The sequence below is a fragment of the Canis lupus genome, chromosome 2 (genome assembly GCF_003254725.2).
Source record: "Canis lupus dingo isolate Sandy chromosome 2, ASM325472v2, whole genome shotgun sequence".
In the NCBI taxonomy this organism is placed as follows: domain Eukaryota; kingdom Metazoa; phylum Chordata; class Mammalia; order Carnivora; family Canidae; genus Canis; species Canis lupus.
Genome location: NC_064244.1, coordinates 48340851 through 48350416, shown reverse-complemented (window position 1 = coordinate 48350416; position 9566 = coordinate 48340851). Strand labels below are relative to the sequence as shown.

At 35.4% G+C, this 9566-nt stretch overlaps 1 pseudogene; it reads right to left on the bottom strand.

The window, feature by feature from the left end:
- Positions 1 to 1254: 1254 nt before the first annotated feature.
- Positions 1255 to 3483, bottom strand: LOC112659773 (60S ribosomal protein L19-like; annotated as a pseudogene).
- Between the last annotated feature and the right edge of the window lie 6083 nt (positions 3484 to 9566).

Here is a 9566-nt window from a genome sequence, read left to right as displayed (position 1 = left end):
ATGCTTTGGGATTTAGCTAAAGTTAAGTGCAGAGGGCTGATATGAAATGGAGTGGAAGTACATGAAAAAGCAGTAGATTTGGGTTATAAGTGGAGACATTTACTGACCCATATCAAGTGCCAGGAGACATAGACATGTCTGGCCCAGGGAATCACAACCACCTACAAGACTCTAGCGTCCTTGTTTGTCTCTACCAAGGAACTCGTCCTGCACCTGCAGATATTCTGCTCTTACTTTCCACCTGAGCAGGAAATGAATTGCTTTTTACCCTTACAATTTTGATATTATTTACTCAGTTGTACAATTGTTGGTCTTACAGACTTGAATGTAAATAGAATATTAACAATAAAGATGATATCAGACCCATTCCTATATGAATGGACATTGAGTTGCTTCTGTATCCTGGCGATTGTAAATAATGCTGCAATAAGCATAAGGGTACATAGAGCTTTTCTGAGTGTTTTTGTTTTCATTAGGAAAATAACTCAGAAGATACAGTTTGTGTATCTATGTATAAAATGCAATATTAGCCATATTGCATGATGGCTAATATTGAAAGAAAGACAATCTTTCAATAGAAAGAAAGACATCTTGCCATTTGCAGTAATATGGATGGACTGAGACCATATAATGCCAACTGAGATGAGTCTGGCAAAGAAAAATGCTATATGATTACACTCTTCTTGTGGATCTTGAGAACCAGAAAAGCAAATAAAGAAAAAAAAATAGAGAGAGAGAGAGAGAGAAAGAGAGAGAAAACAAACTCATGGTTGCCAGAGAAATGGGTAGGGGTTGAGTGAAGTAGATAAAAAGAATTAAGAATACAATTATCTTGATGAGCACTGAGAAGTGTATCAATTGTGAAAGTATATATCTAAAACAAGCATAAGTTTTTCAATGTTAACATTTTAAAAATGAAGAAGACTTTTCCTGGATTAAAAAAAATATATGGCTATGTGCATGTGTGAGTACATGTTAACATAGCAAAGGCAAATATACAAGGCAAGAAAAAGTTAATATTGTAATGGCCACATCAGGATTTTTCCTGTGTGTGTGTGTGTGTGTGTATAAAGTTATATAATCTGTAAATTCCACATTACTCCTTGAATTTTTAACCAGTCTATTAAAATCATATAACTTAACACACAAGTACCTTGTCATCTAGGGAATGCATTTTAATTGTTCATTTTCATTTTCTTTCAAGATAAGCTACACATGACAAAAGTAGATTTTTTTTTTTTTTTTTTTGGCAGATAAAGGTTTGTTTTATTGAATAACTGATCTGATTCATGATGAGGCCACTATGTACAGACAAGAGAGAGGGAGTTTTATTTCTTGGTCTCTTCCTCCTTGGACAGAGTCTTGATGATTTCCTCCTTCTTGGCCTGGAGCCGCTCTTCACGGTGCTTGCTGGCTTCCTTGGCCTTAGATCTGCGGGCCTCAGCCTGGTCAGCCAGAAGCTTCTTGCAAACCTTCAGCTTGTGGATGTGTTCCATGAGAATCTGCTTGTTCTTGAACATGTCCCTTCACTTTCAGGTACAGGCTATGATACATGTGGCGGTCAATCTTCTTAGATTCACGGTATCTTCTGAGCAGCCTGCGCAGAATTCTCATCCTCCTCATCCACGTTACCTTCTCAGGCATTCGAGCATTGGCAGTACCTTTTCTCTTACCAATGCCCATATGCCTGCCCTTCCGGCAGGCCAGAGTGTTTTTCCGGCACTGAACTCGGGAATGGACAGTCACTGGACAGTCACAGGCTTCTGGATTATCAGCCCATCTTTGATCAGTTTTCGTATCTGCTGACGGGAGTTTGCATTGGAGATTTCAGGTCTCATTGGGGTCCAACCAGACCTTCTTTTTGCCACAGCGGAGGACACTGGAGGCAAGCCTCTTTTTTTTTTTTTTTTTTTTAATTTATTTATGATAGTCATCAGAGAGAGAGAGAGAGAGAGGCAGAGACACAGGCAGAGGGAGAAGCAGGCTCCGTGCACCGGGAGCCCGACGTGGGATTCGATCCCGGGTCTCCAGGATCGCGCCCTGGGCCAAAGGCAGGTGCTAAACCGCTGCGCCACCCAGGGTTCCCAGGCAAGGCTCTTCTGAGGCCTGAGCATACTCATGGCTGCAGCCGCAGCGCCGAAAGAAAAGTAGATTTTCTTAAACAACATAGAAAGATAATCACAACTTCATACTCTAGGTGTGTTTCTTCCTTCACCCCTCTTGATTGGTTTTTTAACCATGGACTATTATCAGTAATTACGTTGGTCATCTCGTTTATGTTTAGATCTGAACTGAGCATTTGAAAATGAACACCAGAAAATGTGAACTTTTAATGATCCTGAATCAACTAAAAAGAGAATTATGGAGACATAGTCGTCTTGATATCATTGAGCAATTTAAGTGTTGTGGAGATGAAATAGGGTCACAGGGCTGCCACAACTGCAGAAATGATATGCCTGGGTGGATTAAGTGACCACATTTAATGAGAGTGTTCTCAGATCTATTAACGTGGCAAAATTCCTCTTTATGTTCTGTGGTGATGGTTTCCTTAGGTTAAAAGAGGAAGAGAAAAAGGAGATGAACATGCTCCCAAATCTAGGGCTTATAAAAACAAAAAAAGCAACATTCTAAGCTCCATGAAGGTGCAGATAGGAAATAGGAGATAATCTAAAGGTGTTAGTTTGAGATTAGTTTTTATCCTATCCCTCCTCCTCTCTGCTTGTCCTGCTACTTAAAGACCATTCTGAAAAGTTGAGATGAGAGAAAATTTGTTTTTCCTTGTGCCCCTCAAAAACTTACTTTTTTCACTATCTTAAAAATCAGGCAGTTGTAAATAATGCTGCAATAAGCATGGAGTTCAATGTGCATTTTTTTAGATAGTGTTTTCAACTTCTTTGGATAAATGTCCAGAAGTGGACAGGCTGGATCATACGGTAGTTCCCTTTTTACATTTTTGAGGAACCTCTATGCTCTCTTCTGTAGTGGCTGCACCAATATACATTTTTACCAATAGTGCACAAAGATTTCCTTTTTTTCCATCCACACTAGTGTTTGTTATTTCTCTCTTTTTGATAATTGCCATTTTAACAGGTGTGAAGTGACCTCTCATTCCAGTTTTGATTTGCATTTCCCTGAAGATTAGTGATGATAAGCATCTTATATGTCTGCTGGCCATCTGTATGTCCTTCATGGAAAAATGTCTCTTCAGATCTTCTCATTTTATTGATTAGATTTTTTTTTTTTTTGCTCTGCAAGTATATGGGTCTTTCATATATTTTGGATATCAACTTCTTATACATGATTTGTAAACATTTTTTCCTATTCAGTAGTTGCCTTTTCATTTTGTTGTTGGTTTCCTATGGTGTGCAGAAGCTATTTAGTCTCATGTAGTCCCATTTGTTTATTTTTGCTTTTGTTGCCTTTGTTTTGGTGTCACATACAAAATATCGCCACCATGATTTATATCAAAGAGCTTACCGCCATTGTACTTTGTGCATGCTTTAGAAGACTTAGCATGGAATCAATTTATTAGAAAGTTTAAGCAGATATTTGCATATGCTTTACATGTATACATTAACATGTGAAAATACATGTAATTATACATACATAAATTTATATTTTTATAGATTTATGCAACTTACATATTACACACTTAGAAAATTAACTGTAAATGCCAAAAAGACCCTAGAGGAATTGGCAAGAAGGGAAGGGGAGGTGAACTCTCCTACCCTCTGTCGGTACCAAATTTGATTATCTTCATACTATATTTATCTAATCAGAGAATCTGGGTTAGGAACACCAACATATATTTGTTTCTTTTGTTGAGAAGCCTCCAGTGGGTGTGCATATGTGTGTTTAAGTTCTAATTTTATGTTTGCCAGAAGAGATTTAAATGCTATAGTCCACTTTCCTTGGTTAGAGCACTGAACCTCTCCCTAGTGTCGCAAAGTAACTCTATGTACTGAAACTCTATGCCCAGGGGTATATATGTATCTGTTGTAAACATTTTGCATGAAGTAAACATGATCCCTAGACATAGTTCCAAATTGCTGAGATGAGGTTATCTCTCTCTCTTTCTCTTTCTTTGTTTGTAAATATTGGAAGAGCTATCCAAAGATAGTGCAAATTTATATATGGGCAGATGAGGATACAGAAATGAGTGAAGAGAGAGTTACATGTTCAATCAGAATAAGAAGAAATTACCACTTTTTATCATTTGGTGAAGGTTTCATGGAGAAGGAAGGATTATTGGAGCACCCTACATTTTCTGCACTAGGTAAACTTCAGGAAAAGTTACCAGCCAAATGATTTAACCCTTATATGATGACATTTCAAATTCCTTTGCTTGGGCAATGTGTTTGTTTCTTTGCCTTCTCAAATGCAGGTTCATGCTATCAGAGATAGCTAAAACTGCTTAATGTATAGCAACAGTAGTGAAATATAAATCTTACAGTGAAGTTTAATGTTCTCCAACACTTCTCTTTTGAAAATTATTGGACTAAACTCTTTGTCGTCATTCTTTTCTCACTTTGTGACTTACCTTCACCTACCTGGTTTAAAACACTAATATATATATATATATATATATAATACTAAAAATACATATATAGAGAAATATATATATAGAAATCTAGCAGTCTACAGAGAAATAAGTGAGCACATCAATTTGGAGTAGAAAAAGCTTTTATATATATATACAATATATATCATTGCACAGCTGCTATATATATAGATATAGATATATATCTATATATATATATCAGTGCCATGAATCTTTGTTTTAACTCAGAATTGAGTAGGATAAAGCAGACAGACTAGACTATAGAATGGAATGTCACATCAGCATTTCTACTCAACCTTATTACTTAATTAGTTGTTTATCTTTTACCATGTTCAACATTGTGCTGTATTTTGTGAGAACCAAAAATAAGAAATGGCTGCTAACATTCATAAGAGTATCTAAAATGGTCTATAAATGAAGTTATTGAGACAAATAAAAGAGAAAGATTTAAGGGTAAGAATAAGTCCATTTACACTAGAAAGAAGTGTGGGGAGTCAAAAGGAAACTATACAAAGAATATAATGATTTAAGGCTTTGACCACAGCCAGATCATTCAGACAGATAGGAGAACATGCAAAGGAAATAATCACAAAAGGTAAACGTTAGTGAAATCTGGTCTCGTTCATCTATGTAAATCTGGGAAGATAATATTGTAGCCAAATGCAGGCAAAGTTGGTTGTGAAAAATTTAAAAAAATACTAATCATTGCACAGCTGGTTATTACTTTTAGCTGAGGAGCTTTAAAATGTTAGTATCTTCCTTTTTAAGCAATTTAAATAAAATTTTAAAATAGAAAAAATAGAAATCTAGCAGTCTACAGTGAAATAAGTGAGCATATGAATTTGGAGTAGAAAAAGCTTTTATTTACAGAATGCCAAATAATAAATGTGGAAGTAATGGTAGAATTGGAAGATCACAACTTGGAAACAATTGCAGTAAAGATTTGGTCAACAAAGAACATGAATGGATGCTAAAAACGGTAGTTTGTTTAATAACAAACAAAATAGTTATGTAGTCTGTAACATAGTTACAGAATAGTTATGTAGTCTGTAAACATTTCCTCACAAAACGCTTACAACTATAATGGGGAAAGAGTAGCTTTAGAAGGGGGTCATTTTAGCAGATTATAACCAAGACTTCCAGCAACTGGTGAAAATTTTCATCAGTGTTGGAACATACTGACATGGTACATCTGATGGGCTGCAGGGAGGAGATTATCTCACTTGGTAATTTGTCTGCCAGAAACACACAGCTTGAATGGTCATGAGGAAACAAGAAACAAATCCAACTGGAACGATATTTCATAAAAAAACTGGTATATATTAAATATGAAAGTTAGTAAGGTGAGAAAGAACTGTGAAACTCTTCCAGACTTAAGGTAGAAAAAGCTATAGCAGCCAAGTGTGACATATCATCCTGGTATGGATCATTTCACATTATATTATTGGGACTATACGCAAAACTGAATGCCATTTCTGAAGGATGCATGGGATTTCTTTGTACTCCAAATTTTATTTTGTAAATTATTTCAAAGTAAAAAGTACAAAACTATACCTAGGTATCCCTCATACAATATTAGATCAGGATCTCTGAGTTTGGATAGATTTTTAAAAGATTCTCAAATGACTAACATGTAGCTAAGGTTGAGTGCGGCTGGGTGAGGCGGTATCTGAGCAACAGTTCATTAAGACCATAGCTTGCACCTAGAGAAGAATTCTAAAATAAGTCTATATCTGCTTTGTTTAGTGTGAATTCTGATAATGGATCTATGCCTAGCACTTAACTGATGAATGGATGCATATGCTCAGTTCTTTTAGAGTTGCTTGTAGTGAGCTATGTTGTTTCCATATGTTACAACACTTGCAGTATTCTATATTTTAATTATTTTTCTTCATTGCTAAAGTATAATTTTGAGGTATGATTGACATGTTGCATTTGTTTCACAAATACAACTTATTCATTGGGCAATTCTATACCCCAATAAGGTGTAGTTGCCATCTGTCACCATACAATGTTATTCCAATGTTATTGACTGTATTCCCTATGCTGTACTTTTCATCTCCATAACTTATTTTAGAACTGAAATTTCTACCTCTCCATCTCATCTATTTTGCCCATTCCTCCATTCACCTCCCCTCTGACAGCCACCAGTTTGTTCTCTATATTTATATAAAGAGTCTGCTTTTTTCTTTGTTCATTTGCTTTGATTTTTAGATTCCACGTGTAAATAAAATTATGCAGTATTTTTTCCCATGTGATTTATTTCACTTAGCATAATATACTGTAGGTTCATCTGTTTTGTTGCAAATGGCAAAACCTAATTCTTTTTTTTAAGTAGGCTGGATACCTAATGTGGAACCCAACACTGGGATTGAATTCACGACCCTAAGTCACCTAGGCACCCCCTCATTCTTTTTAATGGCTGAGTAATATTCCACTGTGTATATTTACCACATCTTTATCCATTCTTCCATCAGTGGACACTTAGGTTGTTTCCATATATTAGCTATTGTAAATAATTCTGCAGTAAACATAGGGGTGCATTTCTTTCTGAATCAGTGTTTTTGTTTTAGTAAATACCCTGTCATAGAATTACTGGATCAATTGGTATTTTTATTTTTAATTTTTTTCAGGAATCTTCCTACTGTTTTCCACAAAGGCTGAACCAATTTACATTTCTACCAACAGTGCGCAAGTGTTCTTTTTTTCCACCTTCTCATCAATACTTGATGTTTTTTATATTTTTGATTATAGCCATTCTGACATGTGTAAGTTGGTATTTCATTGTGGTTTTGATTTGCATTTCCCCGATGATGAGTGATGGTGAGCATCTTTTCACCTGCCTGTTGGCCATTTGTGTGTTGTCTTTGAAAAAAATCTTTATTCAGGTCCTTTTTTGATTTTCTATTCAGCTTATTTTGGGGGTCCAAGTTGCTCCGGTTCTTTACATCTTTTACACATTAACCTCTTTTTGGTTTTATCATTTGCAAATATCTTCTCCCATTCACTAGGTTGCTTTTTTGTTTTGTTGGTGATTTCCTTTGCTATGTAAAACCTTTTAATTTTGGTGTAGTCCAAATAGTTTATTTTTGCTTTTGTTTCTCTTTCCTTGAGGAGACATATCCACAAATATGCTGTTAATGCTGACATACAAACTATATTTATTTTCTAAGTGAAAATGAACAAAAACATACTTTGAGATTTGGTAAACTTACATGACTTAGAGACATTTGATTTTCTATAAGTAGAGTTGTGATTAGGTTGAATTTTGCTAATGTTTTATATTTATATATTACATTTCTTTAAATATATTTGAACAATAATTGGTAAGTAATGCACTTGATGTTCTATCAGTGCGTCAGATAACATATTAAAATCCCCTCTCTTTTCTGCATTTGGAATATTTAGAAATGGTAGAGTGTTCACCAGCCTTCCATGCACTCCCTCTCTTTGTCTAGGCTATGTCTGTGTAGATGAGAGAATCATCTTCTTATTTTTGGCAGCAGCTGAGGGATGCAGCAGGTGTTTTGGATCCTGCAGGTAGTCCAAGATGTAAGACCTTCAAATTGGATACATTTATAGTGAGCCATATAGCAAGAGAAGAAAATGTTAAGGGTGTTGTCAAGGCTTGCTTCAAGCAAATTGTTAAATATACTAAGGTTGTCACTGGGGCCTCCCATTCTTTGCAGTGCCCCATTTGTCTTCACTGCCACTCTTTGCTAGGTGTCTCTTAGATGCCCAGTTCACACAATCTCAGCTGACACAAGTTTTACTAAATTTTTGATAAGGTGTTACATGGTAAAGGCTTTCATATTGACCTCTCCCAGGGATGTTTACTTCCTAAAAACTGTATGTATCAAAACTTGATTTATTATGTATGGAGAGAGAATATTTTTAAAATAATAATTACGAGCCCATTTGTCTGACAAGCATTTTGTTGTATACTCTATATTATCTTATTTAGTCTTCACAAGTACCATATGAGATAAACGCCATTGTTGTTGGTTTTTTTTTAACGCCATTGTTTATATCCACTTTATAGATGAGAACTTGAAGCTTAGAGCATTAAGGCAGTTTGCCCAAGATCACAAAGCTAGTGAGTGACAGCCTTGATTTCAGCCCAAATCCATCTGATTCTAACATCTATCCTCTAGGCTTTCTGGACTGTAATGTTCTAGATTGGAAGTCACCTTAGACCATCTACTCCTGATTTTAGAGAAATTCAGGGAGACTAAGAAAACAACCTTGTGATCCAGTATCTCTTTCTAGCAGACTGGTCTTGGTTCTATAGACCATATGGTTCCCAGAATATTCACCCAATTATTCCTCTCATCATTCTTTTGTTCATGCTGCAGCCTCATATGAAGCCATTTTTCAGTTTGTGTAAGGGGTGTCTAAATAAACAGTTACTGGGGGTTTTGCTCTGACAATTTTTCAAATTTTCTCTTAGGTTCATGTAATAATTCAAAGATACAATTTAGTAGAGTAAGGCCTTTTAAGGCATCTCTGGATACATTTCACCTGCTGAGATCAGTGGGGTACAGGTCTTAAATATATAAAACACATCTTCTTAGCCTTCTCTTTGAGATCCATATTTCATTATGCATTTTCTGCATTTTAAATAAGGTTTTATGTTCCAAGGCAATTAAATTGTAATGAGAAAAAACAGAATAACTGAGAGCATGCAATATAGGCGGTATATTTTGAGATAATTGTGGCTAATCATTTTCTAGTTGCAGTAAAGTCATTTCAGTTCAAATTTATTTAACTGAGGCAATCAAGTACTCAGTAAAGACTGGAAACATCCTTGTTTTTGAGGTATTATTGAAATATATTTATGGTATGTCAACATTTTTGTATTAGTAATCCAATACATTGGTATCTTTTTTGGCTGACAACATTCAAAATACTAAAAAATTGTACAGTGCTTTTTCCCAATACTACATTGCTGAAGAAACATAGGAAGTATACAATGAGGATAATACTTAAGTGATACACTATTATC